General features: G+C 37.1%; 3 long non-coding RNA genes and 1 pseudogene across 4 annotated transcripts in view; 2 read left to right on the top strand and 2 right to left on the bottom strand.

The window, feature by feature from the left end:
* LOC114322872 (DNA polymerase delta catalytic subunit-like) overlaps positions 1–12,711 on the top strand; it is a 26,031-nt pseudogene extending 13,320 nt beyond the window's left edge. The window contains exons 16-32 of the transcript XR_014347935.1: positions 202–309; positions 453–548; positions 642–707; positions 1,419–1,475; positions 1,775–1,862; positions 1,987–2,003; positions 5,521–5,583; positions 6,596–6,709; positions 7,769–7,883; positions 7,965–8,137; positions 8,252–8,320; positions 10,908–10,982; positions 11,079–11,170; positions 11,249–11,409; positions 11,974–12,047; positions 12,139–12,235; positions 12,364–12,711. The product of XR_014347935.1 is annotated as a DNA polymerase delta catalytic subunit-like (transcript). The remainder of the gene's footprint in view (positions 1–201; positions 310–452; positions 549–641; positions 708–1,418; positions 1,476–1,774; positions 1,863–1,986; positions 2,004–5,520; positions 5,584–6,595; positions 6,710–7,768; positions 7,884–7,964; positions 8,138–8,251; positions 8,321–10,907; positions 10,983–11,078; positions 11,171–11,248; positions 11,410–11,973; positions 12,048–12,138; positions 12,236–12,363) is intronic.
* On the top strand, positions 2,025–3,870 carry LOC145806476 (uncharacterized). Its single transcript, XR_014349693.1, has 2 exons — positions 2,025–2,817; positions 2,855–3,870. It is a non-coding gene; the product is annotated as an uncharacterized LOC145806476 (long non-coding RNA).
* Positions 3,446–5,448, bottom strand: LOC145806475 (uncharacterized). Its single transcript, XR_014349692.1, has 2 exons — positions 4,423–5,448; positions 3,446–4,386 (listed from the first exon to the last, which is right to left on the bottom strand). It is a non-coding gene; the product is annotated as an uncharacterized LOC145806475 (long non-coding RNA).
* Positions 12,712–13,042: 331 nt separating the features above from the next.
* Positions 13,043–15,059, bottom strand: LOC145806471 (uncharacterized). The gene is made up of 2 exons (XR_014349670.1): positions 14,621–15,059; positions 13,043–13,461 (listed from the first exon to the last, which is right to left on the bottom strand). It is a non-coding gene; the product is annotated as an uncharacterized LOC145806471 (long non-coding RNA).
* Between the last annotated feature and the right edge of the window lie 1,079 nt (positions 15,060–16,138).

Below are 16,138 nucleotides of genomic sequence, written 5' to 3' on the forward strand. Positions count from 1 at the left end.
ATTGGTCTTTAGCATGACTTATAGCAATTTGATTGGTCTCCTACAAGCCACTGCGTAAAATATAGGAACTCCAATTAGAAATGGATCTCTCTCTCTCTCTCTCTATATATATATATATATATTTGTGGTATGTATGTATGTACCTGTCTATCTATTTATATCTCTCTCTCTCTGTGGCTTACTGGATTCTATACAATGCAGGTTTTGGAGGCCAGGGCAGGATTCTATGAGAAGCCAATAGCAACGTTGGATTTTGCATCTCTATATCCGTCAATCATGATGGCATATAATTTATGTTACTGCACTCTGGTGAAATGCTTTTCTATTTTTTATGATCAGTGTCTTCCATTTGTCTTGAATCTAGGATTGAATATATCCCAACTCTCATGCATGATAGGTTCTATTGAAGAAGCTAATAGGTTTATTGTTAATTTTTGACAACTTCCATGAAGGTAACACCTGAAGATGTTTGCAAACTCAATCTCCCACCAGAACGTGTTAACAAAACTCCATCTGGTGAAACTTTTGTCAAACGGAATTTACAGAAGGTTAAACCTTTTTATTGGTGTAGTTTTGAATGGTATCTATATATATACATGGGTGAAACTAATCTACAACAAATTATTATCATCTAATTTCAGGGAATACTTCCAGAAATTCTTGAAGAACTGTTAACTGCTCGTAAAAGAGCTAAAGCAGATTTAAAGGCGTCTATTTACTTTTCTAGTGTTTTCTGGGCTCTAATTTTATTTTCATTTTTTCTGTCATGCATTGATAGTTATTGATTAATTCAACTTGTTTTTTTTTTTCCTGCTAAATTAAATTTTATTTATTTATTTATTGTTGAAGGGGAACAATTTGGAGATATATGTGTGATCAAGCATACAAATTATTATTATTTTTTAAAATGTGACTTCAGATAGGTCCTTCCGAGATAAATGGTAGCTATTACCTCTTATGTATACAGCATAGAGGAAATTTTTCTTAAGTCATTGACGAATGGAATTACGCTTTTGGAGTCAATACCAGATGCTTCAAGTTAGTAGACCTTAGAAAGCCCTTTGCCCAGACGTGTGTGTTCTTTGCAGAAATAGCAGTAGAATAAAGGAGAAGGAGCTATACTGGATGCAGAGGATGATTGCTTAGGTTTGGAAGGACCACAGTTTTTCAAAATTTGGCACAATTTCCCCCCTAGTTTCTGGTTCAACAAGCTGTGGCTTTGGTTCTGGGAAATCTGTTTCCCAACCCAGAATCGACCACATAGGCTTTGTTCTCAAGCATTCTAATCCAGGACAAAAAAAGTTGCCAACCCAAGGTTATGGGGTTGGTTTAGCTTTTGGGTTGACCTGTCCCAAATTGCATTCTGAGTTAACGATAGGTTTTTTCTGCTTGTAATGATCTTGTTATTTGGCTCTCAGGAAGCGAAGGATCCTCTTGTGAAGGCTGTGCTAGACGGTCGCCAGCTGGCTTTAAAGGTAAAGCATGTCACTGTTTATTGAGTAATGCTAAGGATCCCAAATGTTTTACCAAATGTCTCACATGGGTGTGGCACCCACATGGTATGGGTCCCACACCCATGTGAGACAATTGGTAGAACATTTGGTATAACATTTGGGGTCCCTAGCATTTTTCCTGTTTATTTGTCTCTTTTTTTAGGCATTTGATTGTGTTTAGTTATTTACTTTTTGATGGTTTTGTATTTTTCATAATTCTAAACATAATATGAATTATTACATTCTCCAGTCATTTAAGCTCCGTAGTGTTGGCTTTTCAGATAAGTGCAAATTCTGTATATGGGTTTACAGGAGCTACTGTTGGTCAATTACCATGTTTAGAGATGTCTTCCAGTGTTACAAGCTATGGTAATATACCTTTCTAGTAATTCTTCTTGCTAATCCAATACAAAAACTTGCCTTTGTACAAGGCAAAATAATTTGTGAGTACTTCTATGGGAGTTGTGCTTATGAGTTGTTGCTCCTTCTAAAGGCTGGCAGATGATTGATGTTAAAACCTATCACCTACTTCACCCACTTCACCCACTTAAACCTACTCCACTAAACCTAACCCACTACACCACTACCACCTCACCTACTCCACTAAACCTAACCCACTACACCACTACCACCTCCACTTCACCTACTCCTTACCTACTACACACTCACCCTCTTCTATATATAGGAATCATGAATCATTGTAATAAATAGAACATTAAATCAATCAATATATCAATCAATAATAATACATACAATTTATTCTCTCTCTTTCTCTATACATTATTTCTTACATGGTATCAGAGCTGGTTTAAAACCTAGTATTTTCGCTTCCCCGGCGGGCGGCAACCTCACCTTAGCCGCCCGCCGGACCTCAACCTATTCCGCTGATAAAATCAACAAAGATTTGTGCAACTGTAGTCATGTGTGAGGCTGATGGAGAAGAATTCTTCACCTCATATGACGAGACAGTCTGGAACTGGAAACACTGCAACATTCTGCTCTGGAATTCTGCAGCAGCTAGATTATAGCTTGGTTGAGTGCCAAGCTTTGGTTCTTCCACCCACTCTTGAACTTGGCCAGCAAAGTGTGAAGGTTCATGCTTGTGTTGGAGGGACTAGTGTGCGCGAAGATCAGCGCATTCTCTCCAGTGGGGTTCATGTTGTTGTTGGTACTCCTGGTCGTGTGTTTGACATGTTGCGGAGACAATCACTTCGCCCTGTTTACATCAAAATGTTTGTCTTGGATGAAGCTGATGAAATGCTGTCACGAGGTTTTTAAAAATCAGATCTATGATATTTTCCAGTTGCTGCCACCCAAAATCCAGGTTGGGGTGTTCTCAGTTGCTGCCACCCAAAATCCAGGTTGGGGTGTTCTCTGCCACAATGCCACCAGAGGCTCTTGAAATCACCAGGAAATTCATGAATAAGCCTGGAAAGAGAAAAAGCTCATACTAGGATTTGCGAAGTGATTCGCTGCAGGAATTTTGGCTTTGGATGAAACCCTTACCATACTCCACTCATTCTCTCCAACTGTTCTAACTTTTTATTTTTATTATTATTATTATTATTATATCAAATAATCAATGCACTCATGTTCCCCACTAACAGTGTCCACTTTTGACCCAAACCATTTTCAATCCATCATTTCTCCTTCACCTTTTGCACCCCACTCACCGACTCTCTCTCCACTTTATCACATGGGTTTGTCCCTCTCTCTCCTCCATTTGATTTCAAAAATCACTTATTTTTATTTATTTTTTCCAAGTCACTTTTCCTCTTTTTTAAATACCCCACTTTATTTTGAAACAATCGCACTGATGTTTTTCATATAATCCATCTATAAATATTTTTTATCTATTTTCTTTCTCCCTTGTTTTCTTTCATTTTATTTTTATTTTTTCAACAAAACACTCCCAAAAAAAAAAAAAAAAAAAAAAAAAAAAAAAAACAACATTTTACAAACTTGTCATTTCTTCATGCCGGGGATCAACCCCGATCAGCATTTTACACCATAAAAAAATAAAAAAAAATAAAAATAATAAAAATAAAAAAACACAAAACAAAACAAAACACAACCAACACAAATCGGAACAGTGGGATTTTTCTTCTCGCCTATTCTGCCGGTCTTTTCTTCTTGCCACCGTCTTGGGCGGCCCTTGCCGGTGTTGCCTCCGTGTTTCCCACTCCACTGGGCATGATCACTACTCCCTGCTCCTCCACTGCAGCATATGGCGGCCCTCCAAATCGGAACATAAAACTGGCCTTCCGCTTCAGCTCCTTGTTTTCCGCCTTTAGCACACTTATCTCTGCTCGCGCATCCTTATACATGCGTTGGAGCAGAGCCAGTTGGGCGTTTAACTGCTGCACCTCATTTGTCCTACTCTGCAGCCGGTTCGACAAATTTGTAACCGCAGTCATGGTTTCCACACATGACTTCAAGGTATACTGATTGGCCTCCACATCCGACTGCACCGCCATTTTTTGCTCCACCGACCGCATCGGAAAGTTCAACGGAGCAAAACCAGAGGTGTTTGGTTGAGGTTCACTGGCCACCGCACCAGTTATTTCTCTTGAGGACTCGTTCAGTTCTGGAAAGAGCGTGAGCAGACCACGGGAAGAGGAGGCCATGTTCTGGGTAGCTGGACGGGAAGAAGAGGCCATGTTATGGTTGCTGAGTGTTTCAGAGATGGGTTGGTTACAGAGTGTTTACAGAGTGTTACCAGTGTATCTCTCTCAGCCCACGAAGAGTTTTTTCAGAGGTTTCAGACTGGTTTGATTTCCACATGTTCTCTCAGCCTCCGCCTTCATTTATATAGCACATGACGAAGAGGCCGACACGCGCACTGTCGATCACGTGCATCGCCGCGTGTCTGGCGCACCTTTTGATGGCACGTCTTTTTATGGATTGGGCACGCCTTTTGATGGCACGCCTTTTTATGGATTGGGCACGCCTTTTGATGGCACGCCTTTTTGAAAGATTGGGCACACCTTTTGAGGGTGCGACTTTTTAAGGGTCCGACAAGACTCTGTAAACTGTCCCGACATTGATTCCGGTTAGCTCCTTTATGGGTCCGACAAGACTTTGTAAACTGTCCCGACATTGATTCCGGTTAGCTCCTTTATGGGTCCGACAAGACTCTGTAAACTGTCCCGACATAGATTCCGGTTAGTTTCTACAAGGGTCCGACAAGACTCTGTAAACTGTCCCGACATTGATTCCGGTTAGTTTCTACAAGGGTCCGACAAGACTCTGTAAACTGTCCCGACATTGATTCCGGTTAGTTTCTACAAGGGTCCAGCAAGACTCCGTAAACTGTCACAACAACTGTCACAACAGTGTCTGTTACAACGGTCCGACATGACCCCGTAAACTGTCTTCTACATCGGTCCGACATGACCCCATAAACTGTCTTCTACATCGGTCTGACACGACCACACAGTGTCTGCTACAACGGTCCGACATGACCCCATAAACTGTCTTCTACATCGGTCTGACACCGCCATCCAGTGTCCTCTACACCGTTATGACACCACCATACAGTGTCCTCTACATGGTTATGACACCCCCATACAGTGTCCTCTACAACGTTATGACACCACCATCCAGTGTCTTCACCAATGGTCTGACACGACCATACAGTGTCTCTTATCCTCTTTTATTTTTATGTATTTTCTTGTTTTGTTACTCTCTCCAAACTCAAGTTGGCTAGTTCCTATCCCCCTTGAGTTTGCGGGGGGCTGTTAAAACCTATCACCTACTTCACCCACTTCACCCACTTAAACCTACTCCACTAAACCTAACCCACTACACCACTACCACCTCACCTACTCCACTAAACCTAACCCACTACACCACTACCACCTCCACTTCACCTACTCCTTACCTACTACACACTCACCCTCTTCTATATATAGGAATCATGAATCATTGTAATAAATAGAACATTAAATCAATCAATATATCAATCAATAATAATACATACAATTTATTCTCTCTCTTTCTCTATACATTATTTCTTACAATTGAGCATACAAAAAAACTCGTGGAAGAGAAATTTATGACACTTGGGGGATATGAACACAATGCTGAGGTATATCATCTGAAATCCCTTTTTATGTTGGAATATCTAATTCATTAGACATAGCCGGTGTGACCAGATTATGCCAGTACCCCAGTATTCTCAATCCATATTGTACCTTGAAATATGGTACTATTTCATTCAAGACGACTAAATTTATGAATTAATAACAATCTGTTTATTTTTCTATTGTTTTTTTCTAGCTGTATAAAATTATACTTTGGGTTGAAGCTAATGAACCAATCGACCATAGAAATTCCACCAACACCCCCCCCCCCCCCCCCCCCGCGATAAGCCCAATAGACTAAACTTCCAGCCAATAGATTTTTTGTAAATGTAAATAATCACTTCAAGCAAGCAATCATAATGTTAAATTCTTCCCACATATTTGCATCCCTTTCTATGCTAAAGATCTTTCTGGTGGTGCTATTAACAATACTGATCTTGCGTAGTTTCAAGTGGTGTTTCAGTACAATGTTCTCCCTGTATTTAGTTTCTAAATTTACAATTTAAAAGATTTGATGATCTAATAAAACTTAGTTGATCAAAATCCTTTCAAGTTACATTAACCTATCAAAATTGTTATGCTGATAATTGCTTTTATATTTACTAAAGTTTCTAGTCTGTCAAAACCTTTACTGGTTTTGATTAATATAATTACTTTTGCTGGCATTTTGAGTTATTTGGATAAATATGGTATTGTTCACGAATAAATTTTTGTTCGAGTTTTTTGGAACAGAACTTGAAATATGAAAGTATGATGGGCTCTATATTTTGTCAATGAGTATATGGTTCTAGACGTTGCTCTTACCAAACCCACATTTGTTTTCTTTGCTAAGTTCATTAGTCTTCTTATGTAGATGGATTACTGAATCATATTTAAGCATGTAAATTGATTATTTGCTTGATATTGTAGTTCACTTGAGTGCATTGTGCCCTGTAGTCATAGTTCATACTCAGCTATCTTAAGACACTGATATTTGGTCCATTTTTTCAATGAGAATTGATTATTTAACAATTTTAGGTTATATATGGAGATACAGATTCTGTAATGGTACAATTTGGTGTTTCTGCTGTTGAAGAAGCTATGAACTTGGGGAGGGAAGCTGCTGATTACATTAGTGGGACTTTCACGAAAGTAAGTTAAGTGTTTTGAGTTCTTTATTTAGTTGGCTATCATCTTTACCCTAATTGTCATCTACCTCTTAGTTCCCTCATGATCGTGCTCAAAATTATAGATTCTAGAATTAGTTTTCAAATATGTACTGAAGAGATCTTACTAAACAATTTAAACTGGAAGAAACTGATAAGTTATGTCCAAAACCATTTTTGGTTGAAGAAAGATGGTGTTTCTGTATGGTATGCAGATGCACTCATTGTTTAAATGCCCAATTTCTTGGAATTTTCTACCTTCATTTTTATTTTATTATTTTTATTAAATTTTGTTTTGGGGCTGCGGGTCGGGGTAGGAGGATATATTTGGATGTGTTGTGGATTTGGTTGAACTTCAATAGCTATACATTTTATTAAACTCAACTCAAAGCGTTATTCCAATGAATTGGCATCGGCTTTAGAAATGAATTCTTATGTCATATTATTGGCAATCTTGTATTTTCTGGAAAAACTCAACCCTGATCTATTCATATTTATTTATTTATTTTTGGTCATGGAACAAGGCTTAGATCACTTTCAAGGAGTGTATCGTCATTACTTACAGCTGCAATAGTTTTCATTCTTATGCACAAGCAAACCATTCCTCTCTCATCTTGTCTTTAATTGGAAGCTGCTACTAAATTCCAACTTAATTAATCATTTCTAACATGTTTATGTTTTTCGTTGATAATGCAGTCTTAAGTCAAAAGACTAGCATTGAGTTTAAAACAGCAACAACAGCACTCTGTTAAATTAAAATAGATTCATTTCTTTTTTTACTAACTGACATTGGATTCAATTAATAAATTTGAACTGTTGAGAGATGCTTGGGCACATATTGGCTTATAGGTTTGTAGGATTAACATTAAAAATGTGCGTTCTTACCAGTTCCTTTCAGTCTCGTCTTTAGTTTTAACTGTGGAATTCCTTCTAGCAACTTGAAAGAACATTTACACAAGCTTGTGTTAAGATTTTAGACTATAGTTATTTTACACAACCTTTTAGTTGTTCTTTCTCTTATTTTGGTGGTACATGTGTTTTGAAGCCCATAAAACTAGAGTTTGAGAAGGTGTATTATCCATATCTACTGATTAGCAAGAAGAGATATGCTGGTCTTCTATGGACGAATCTGGACAAATTTGACAAAATGGATACTAAAGGTGAGGAATGGAGTTTTTCAACTGTCTGAGCTTCAGTATCTTGTGTTGACCTATCCTTATGATTTATCAATTTTTGTTCAGGCATTGAAACAGTTCGAAGAGACAATTGTCTGTTGGTTAAGAACCTGGTAAATGAGTGCCTTCATAAAATACTAATAGAAAGGGATATTCCTGGTGCTGTTTAGTACGTCAAAAATACCATCTCAGATCTTCTCATGAATCGCATGGATTTGTCTCTTTTGGTTATTACCAAGGTAAGAGAGATTTTGATCAGACAGTTTTCTCCTTTTCTACATGCCATGTTCTGAAAATGCTTAACATTAGTGTGAAAGTTATTTAACCTTGCACTGACTACTTCATTTTATTAGGGTCTGACAAAAACAGGAGATGATTATGAAGTGAAAACACATGTTGAACTTGCTGAGCGGATGCGAAAGGTTGGTAGTACGTCATTGACTGGATCATGCACTTGAATTACTTTGAATAATTACCGTTGTTTTACATGTATGACCATTGTTTAGGAAACTGGACTGGATAGGACCGGATGGTTCAACCTGTTGAACTGCCACCCAGTCTTGATTCGGTTCAGACTAACCACCAGAACCGTTTCTAGTAGAAAACCAGCCTATTTATGTAAAACCGCTTATACCTGTGGTTGGACTATAGAATCAGGTTCGTTTGGTTGAACCACCACCCGGTCTTGATTCCGGTTTGGACTAATCACCATAACCGTTTCTACTAGAAAACCAAGGTATTTATGTAAAACCGCTTGTACCCGTGGTTGGACCGTCGAATCGGGTGAACCGGAGGTGGTTCACCACAACCACCTGGTTAACACAATTGCACATATAATGTGAAAACCAAGGTATTTATGTAAAACCGCTTGTACCCGTGGTTGGACCGTCGAATCGGGTGAACCGGAGGTGGTTCACCACAACCACCTGGTTAACACAATTGCACATATAATGTGAAAACCAAGGTATTTATGTAAAACCGCTTGTACCCGTGGTTGGACTGTCGAATCGGGTGAACCGGAGGTGGTTCACCACAACCACCTGGTTAACACAATTGCACATATAATGTGAAAAATATGTGCTGCTGGGATTCAAACCCAGGCCTTTCTTTATAGCAAGCTGCATGTTATCCACTATGCAATTACTACAAGTTGCTAGTAAAAGGAAATTATATATTATTTATTATATGATTCAGTTAACAACAAATATAATTATTTCATTTTCAAATAATCAATACAAAACTAAAAATAATTTAAATAAATATATTTATGATGTTTTTTGTTTTAGAAATAAAGGATAGCATTAGAAAATTGTTTAAGAAAATTTAAGTTTTTGGGTAATCTTTTTTGTAAATTTAATATTTATTTTTTAAAATTAATATATAATTTTTAATACATTTATGACATCATGGTTTGATTCCGGTTGACCCGTTGGTTGAACCAATAAAAGAATGAAAAGAATTATGTGGCTTATCCATAAATGAGGTAGACGTCATGTATATATAATAGTTCATGATACAATTTAAGAAATGATATAAATAAGGAAACGATGTAAATAAGGAAACAATACTAAATCAGTGATTGTTACAATCACAGATTATATACATAATACTAAAAATAAAAAGATTTTATGTATTTTAATTTCTATATTCAACACTTCTCGTCAAGCTGGTGTGAAAATATTCAACAGTCGTAACTTGCCAATGGATGACTGGAAGAAATCGGAAAAAACTCAACGGCTAGTTCAAATAAATGCTATCGAACAAATCTGGCAGTTCTTTAATTAAAAAATGCCAAAAAAGTGCTTAATACATCAGCACCACGCCCTGGAAAGGGAAAAACAGGGGCTGAATTGTCCTAGAAGAGCTGCCAAAGCATCTATGGCCAGGAAACACCCTGGTCGGCAGCCAACAAGACCCTGGTTAGCATTACAGGCCAAAGCTAATAATGCCGGGAGATAGTTTATGGTTGTGCCGTACCGTTGTAGTAATCGGAATCAATGTTGAGACAGTTTAAAGGGGTCATGTCTGATTGTTGTAGAGACTAACCGGAATCAATGTTGATATAGTTTAATGGGGTCACGTCGGACCGATGTAGAGAACTAGATGTTGAACCAGCAAGCACGACACACATATATAACTTATGACGTGGTGTTGAATAATGATGACAACAGATGACTGAGTGTGCCAAGGGGCGGCTTATTAGAAAGTGCGTCAGGGGGCGGCTTTGGTAGTGTGCTAGAGGGGTCGACTTAGGTGGTGTGCCAAGGGGGCGAATTGGGTTGTGCGCTAGAGGGGGCGGCATGGTATATCACTATGCTCGCCATGTTCCTCAAAATCAAATAGATTTGAAGATAGAAACCTATTTGAGGTTGAAATAGAGAGAAAAACAAAGTGGAACAGAAACATACAAAAAAATAGATTGCAAGTAAAAAAATATGATAGAGATATTTGAGATATGAATAAACCAGTGGATAGAGGAAGAGATTATCACGAAGTGGTACTGAAAGAAAATATATGGCAGTGAAATGGGTTGAGGTTCGGCGGGCAGCCAAGGCAAGGCTACCGCTCGCCGGTGAAGCAAAATTATTGGGTACTTAACCTAACTCTGATACCAAAAAGAATAAAAAGAATTATTTGGCTTACCCATGAATGAGGTAGAGGCCATGTGTGTATAATAGATTATAAATAAGGAACCTATATAAATAAGGAAACAATATTAAATCAGTAATTGACACAATCACAGATTATATACATAATATTAAAAATAAAAAAGATTCAATGTACTTTAATTTCTATAATCAACACTAGTGACCCTTGACCCAGTCTTTTTGCGGTTTGATCAATGGTCTGGTTTTCAAAACATTGTGTATGACATACTTCTATATTATTGTTACACATGCTTGAGGTATGAACATTATAATGTTTATAAGTTCAATTGAGGTGTCCATAACACTAATTTAATTGGTGAAGTAATGAAAAAAAATTTAATTTGTCTGTTTCAATTGACAGCGAGATGCTGCTACTGCTCCAAATGTCGGCGATAGAGTACCTTATGTCATTATTAAAGCTGCAAAAGGTGCCAAGGTAATCTGTTTCATTGTTTGATCTTTTTCATAACCACATTGGTGTTTTGTGTGCTTGGTGTATGAATCAAATTGATCATTTGATGATGACAATCAGGCTTATGAGAAGTCGGAGGATCCTATTTACGTGCTAGAAAATAGTATACCTATAGAGACCCTCAATACTACCTTGAAAATCAAATAAGCAAGGTTAGTTTAGTATCTGATACTCTGCATTTTATCTTTTACTTTGTTCAACTTGGTCTCATAAATAATATGCACCGGCAGCCACTTTTAAGAATTTTTGAGCCCATTTTGAAGAATGCCAGTAAGGAACTTCTTCAAGGAAGTCACACAAGATCTATCTCCATCTCAACTCCTTCAAACAGTGGCATAATGAAATTTGCTAAGAAGCAACTTAGTTGCATTGGCTGCAAGGCTCTAATCAGGTAGAGTTCAAATGCTATGCTGTTTCCATGTTTCTTACTTCAGTCCTTCCTTTGTTTTTCTATTTTTTTTTTTTATACTCCTCACTACTGTTAGATTTTTTTTTTTTAATTGAAAATTAGCTTCAACAGACAAAGACTGCAACTCTTCAGTGATTCCTTTAACTCAAATTAATGTCTAATTATTAGTGCCAACAAACTCTACAAATCTTATTGGAGAGTGAACATATATTGCATGTTCCGCTGTGGCCAAAAATAAAAAATAGAAACACCAATGTTTTCTGAAGTGCTCAAATAGGAATGACTTCCAGTTTAGAAATGCCACTAACATCTCTCTCTCTCTCAATTAAAAGACAAAAGATCTTGTATAGTTCCATACAATACTTTTTGAGGGTTAAAACTTAGGTTTAGTTCAGTGGTTCACCCAAAAAGAATTACTATATGTGGCAGTGAGTAATATTATATTATGGAAGAAATGAAAGTCCATGCTCTCCTCTTTTGAGAATTTGCTGCATGTGAATGCATTTGTTTTTCTCTAATCATGAAAATTGCTGTTGTTTGGACCAGCAATTCTGATCGAACTCTCTGTTCACATTGCAAAGGAAGAGAAGCTGAACTCTATTGCAAAACTGTAGCAAATGGTATGCTAGAAATTGTACTCATTTGATATTACAATGTTAATTTGACTCTGAAGACGTGCTGGAATAACCAATAAACATGGATTGATTGCAGTGTCCGACTTAGAGAAGCTTTTTGGGAGGCTGTGGACGCAATGGACGCAATGCCAGGAGTGTCAAGGTTCTCTTCATCAGGATGTGTTGTGAACTAGGTTTTCCTTAAACTCAACTTTTGGTTTCGTACCTTTGGTTTTGGTCTTTCAGTTTGATGTCTCGAATGATGGCCGATTAATTGCCTTGGCGGTTGAACTTATGATGTGTTGTTTGTGTTTTTGTTCAGCCAGGACTGTCCGATATTTTACCGGAGGAAAAAGGCACAGAAAGACATGGCAGAAGCATAGGTCCAATTAGATCGGTGGAACTTCTAGTTAGCATTCTTTTTTTGAAGTGGATATATATTTTGCAGAATTGGTAGCGTTGAAGAACCAGACATGATTCACGGATTTTGAGGATTTCTCATGGGCGTTCTACATAGCCAAGCCAAGTTTTTAGGATAGAATTAGGTGATTTTCACTTGTGTACCAGTTTGCTTAGGGTTGTCTAAGAGGTAACCGTGTTTTGTATTACTATTGTATTGTATTGTATATTCTTTTTTATTTTGTTTTAAAAAAAGTGAATTAAAAATGAAGTTGAAAATTTGTTTGATAAAATTTTAAGTGTTGAATTAAAACAAGATGCAAAGCCTCACTAGGGAATCCCTTAATTCTACATAGAGAAGTACTCAGATTATATGCCCCACAACACAAGTAAATAAAATACAACACAACTATACATTTCTACTAAATATTTCACATGAGTGTTGGGTTCACATAGCGTGACACATCAATGCGAAACATTTGGTAAAATATTTAGTAAAATTTTTGAGATTTTTAAAAAAATAAAATCACATTCAAAATTTTGACAGACCCATTATTACCAAAACCATTACCAAAACCAGGGGAAAAAAAGGAGGGGGAGGATAGAGAAAAAATATGTTAGTTCATATTATTGACATTCCATAAGATTACAACAACATTCATGGCCCTAGATTGTGGGACTCAAGTATGTGAAAGAAGAGAGCTTTAAATACAACCCAGGCAGATACCAATCAGAAGCAGCAGCAGAATATCCAAATCAATTTACAAAATGAATTGGACAATTTTCCCACAGAAAAGTACACTAACAACAACATTAAAAACTCTCCACACCTTACCTTGAACACAACCACAAGTATGACTTGCGCAAAGAACAAACTAGAGAAGTAACCAAATCTCAGAATAACTGTAGAGGGCAGAGTGTTGCTTCATATACCCTTTCAAGAGTAGAGTCTAATGCCAGTTGTCATGGGCTCCCGGCACATAGGGCAAGATGAAATGGTCACACCACAATCCTTGCATGTCTAAAATGAGGCAAATTTTCAAAAAAGAGTAAGAAAAGGAACAATTTGCAACAACAGTCCTCTATTTAAATAGTTGTGCAAAATCTAGACCAATGAGGAAAAGGAATGGTATTTTTGTTGTTCATCAAAATACGTAGCCTCCATATCATACCTAAAAAAATAAAAGAATTTCAATAACTCAACTTTGTGATAGACATCTCAACATTATTCTTGAAGAGATATAGCAAACATCTCTAGACTATCAAAACAAAATTTCAAATGATCATACATCAGATTACAACAAACTTCGAAATAAATGTAAAGGTGGCTCATACTATCTCACAAACAAAGAAAGCTACAAGGTCAAATTGAAATGAACCAAACATTACCAAAAAGACAAGGACGACAAACGTGAGATATATTGATAGATATATAGAGAAATATAGAGAAATACAAAGCTGAACTAAACCATTCAAATTTATGGTCGAGTTCCAATCTTACACAGAGAAAATCAACTATTCCTCCCACCAGCATCAACTCTACACCATAGGCCATCGATACTCCTCTCATTTTACAAATGACAAAAAATCAGAAGATATTCCAGAGGTGCCAGTACGTCATATCAGCAACTGCTTAAGGTGCTTAACAGAAAGCCAATTTAATGTTTCTTCCCCAATTCTTCGTCTCCCTGAATTCTTCAAAATTTGTTCTCTCTAAGTAAATCCCAACCATATAACAATAAAACAAACCACTCTTCAATTGAAGTTTCCATTTCATTCTAATGGGGTCTTTTACAAATAAGAATGCTACAAGTATTGGAGAGCTAAAATACTGCTCTTTTGTCCCCTCACATTTATTAACCACATTCATACAGTTTCGCGCATCAGTCATTGATGCAGAGTACAAGAAGCTCAAGAAAGAATAAATTTAAAGCAGAGGCGATAAAACCATGCTTCTATCCATGCCAATTTAAAGAATAAATTGGCATGTTTTCAAAGATAAACCGATAAAAACCAATTACTTGAAAAATTAAACCATGCTTCTATACAAATTACTTGAAAAAGATACTTTCACACAAATTCTACACATACAAGTTGAGAATTCAAACAACTAAATTTGGCACAATTAATATGTATATATGTAAATATATAGCACATATTATGTATGTAAAATTACTAACCTTGTCAATTGTGGCGAAAATGGACATGTTCTTGAAATCCCTCGACCTGAGCCGTGACGTCCCAATCCCAATCCCCAGCCGCCGAATGACATCCGGGTGGGGTGGATGCCGCCACAGCAGGAAGAAGCGATTTCCTCTCAACCAAACTGGCCCGGCGGCTTAAGGAGGAGGAGGAGGGGTTCTCACGGTACTGCTCATCATCATCAAAGTCATTTTCTCTGGTAATTTTTTCCCGGTGGTGGCGGCGTCGTTTTGCCAACTGCGAAAGCCCTTTCTTCGCGGTGGATCCCGAACCCACTTCCGCAAATTTCCTTAGCAGTTCATCTGATGAACCCTTCGCTGTTGCTGGTGCACTCCCACTGTCCATTCTAGAGAGAGAGAAACTCTAACCAAAACTTTTCAAAGAGCGACAGTGGGTTCGATCGCAATGAGGAGAGAGGAGGATAAAAAGATGTAAGAGGAACATTTGTCGCCGTTGCAATTTTCTGAGAGAAATGTACCGTTGGGTGGGGGCCGTGGTGAGTATAGCCGTTGTTGGATGGTAACCAAACACGCCCCTGAAAATTCTAATAGCCAAACTCTTTTGCAATTGTAATTCTAATTAAAAAAATTCAAAATTTTTTTCTAAATGTATAATCAAACACACAATTCAAAATTTAATTTAAATTTTTTTTCAAAATTCATAACCAAACTCTTTTTAAAATTTTATTTAAAGAAAGATTTAAAAAAATATTTTTTTATTTCATGTTTTAAAATCATGATTTTATTTTTTAAAATATTTAATTTTTTTTAATTTCAAAAAAATTTGGATGGCCATATATATCTAAACCATAACAAATTATTTAGCCAAAACTTAAAAAAATAACAAAAAATATTTTTCAATAAAATAAAAAAATAAAAATATATATTTTGATTAAAAAGTTTTTTAATTGAGTTTTGAGTTATATGTTTGGTTATGAGTTCTAAAAAGAGATTTTTATTGATAAGTCCAATTTAGAAGTGTTTTAACCCAAGAAGTTCATGAAGAAATTTTTTAACCCATTTAGTCCCATGTATATATAGTTTTATTCCATAAAGTCCATTTTCTTGATTTACACTATTTTCATGGACACTTATGCCCTTATATTTAATTTTGATACCCTTATAAATAAAATATTTTTTCAACGATTAGCAATTTAATGATGTGAACATTCATATTTTAAAATTCACATTTGTAGGAATGTAAATTGGCCCGTCGGCGGCCCGGAACCCGCTCGCGAGCCAGGGCGGGCCCAACCCGTTGACAATGTGAATATTCACATTGACATATTAAAATTCACATTAATAGGAGTGTAAAATTGGCCCCCCTCCCGTAGCGGCGCGAAACCTGCCCGCGGCCCATGGGCGGCCCGGGGCGGATCCGGTCCGGCCCGTTGACAATGTGAATATTCACATTGATATGTTAACATTCACATTGATAAGAGTATAAAATTGGGCCGCGGCCCATGGGCGACCAAAAGCCCGCCCGTAGCCCGGGGC

Source organism: Camellia sinensis, chromosome 13, assembly GCF_055761805.1.
Source record: "Camellia sinensis isolate YWXY chromosome 13, ASM5576180v1, whole genome shotgun sequence".
Taxonomy (NCBI): Eukaryota; Viridiplantae; Streptophyta; class Magnoliopsida; order Ericales; family Theaceae; genus Camellia; species Camellia sinensis.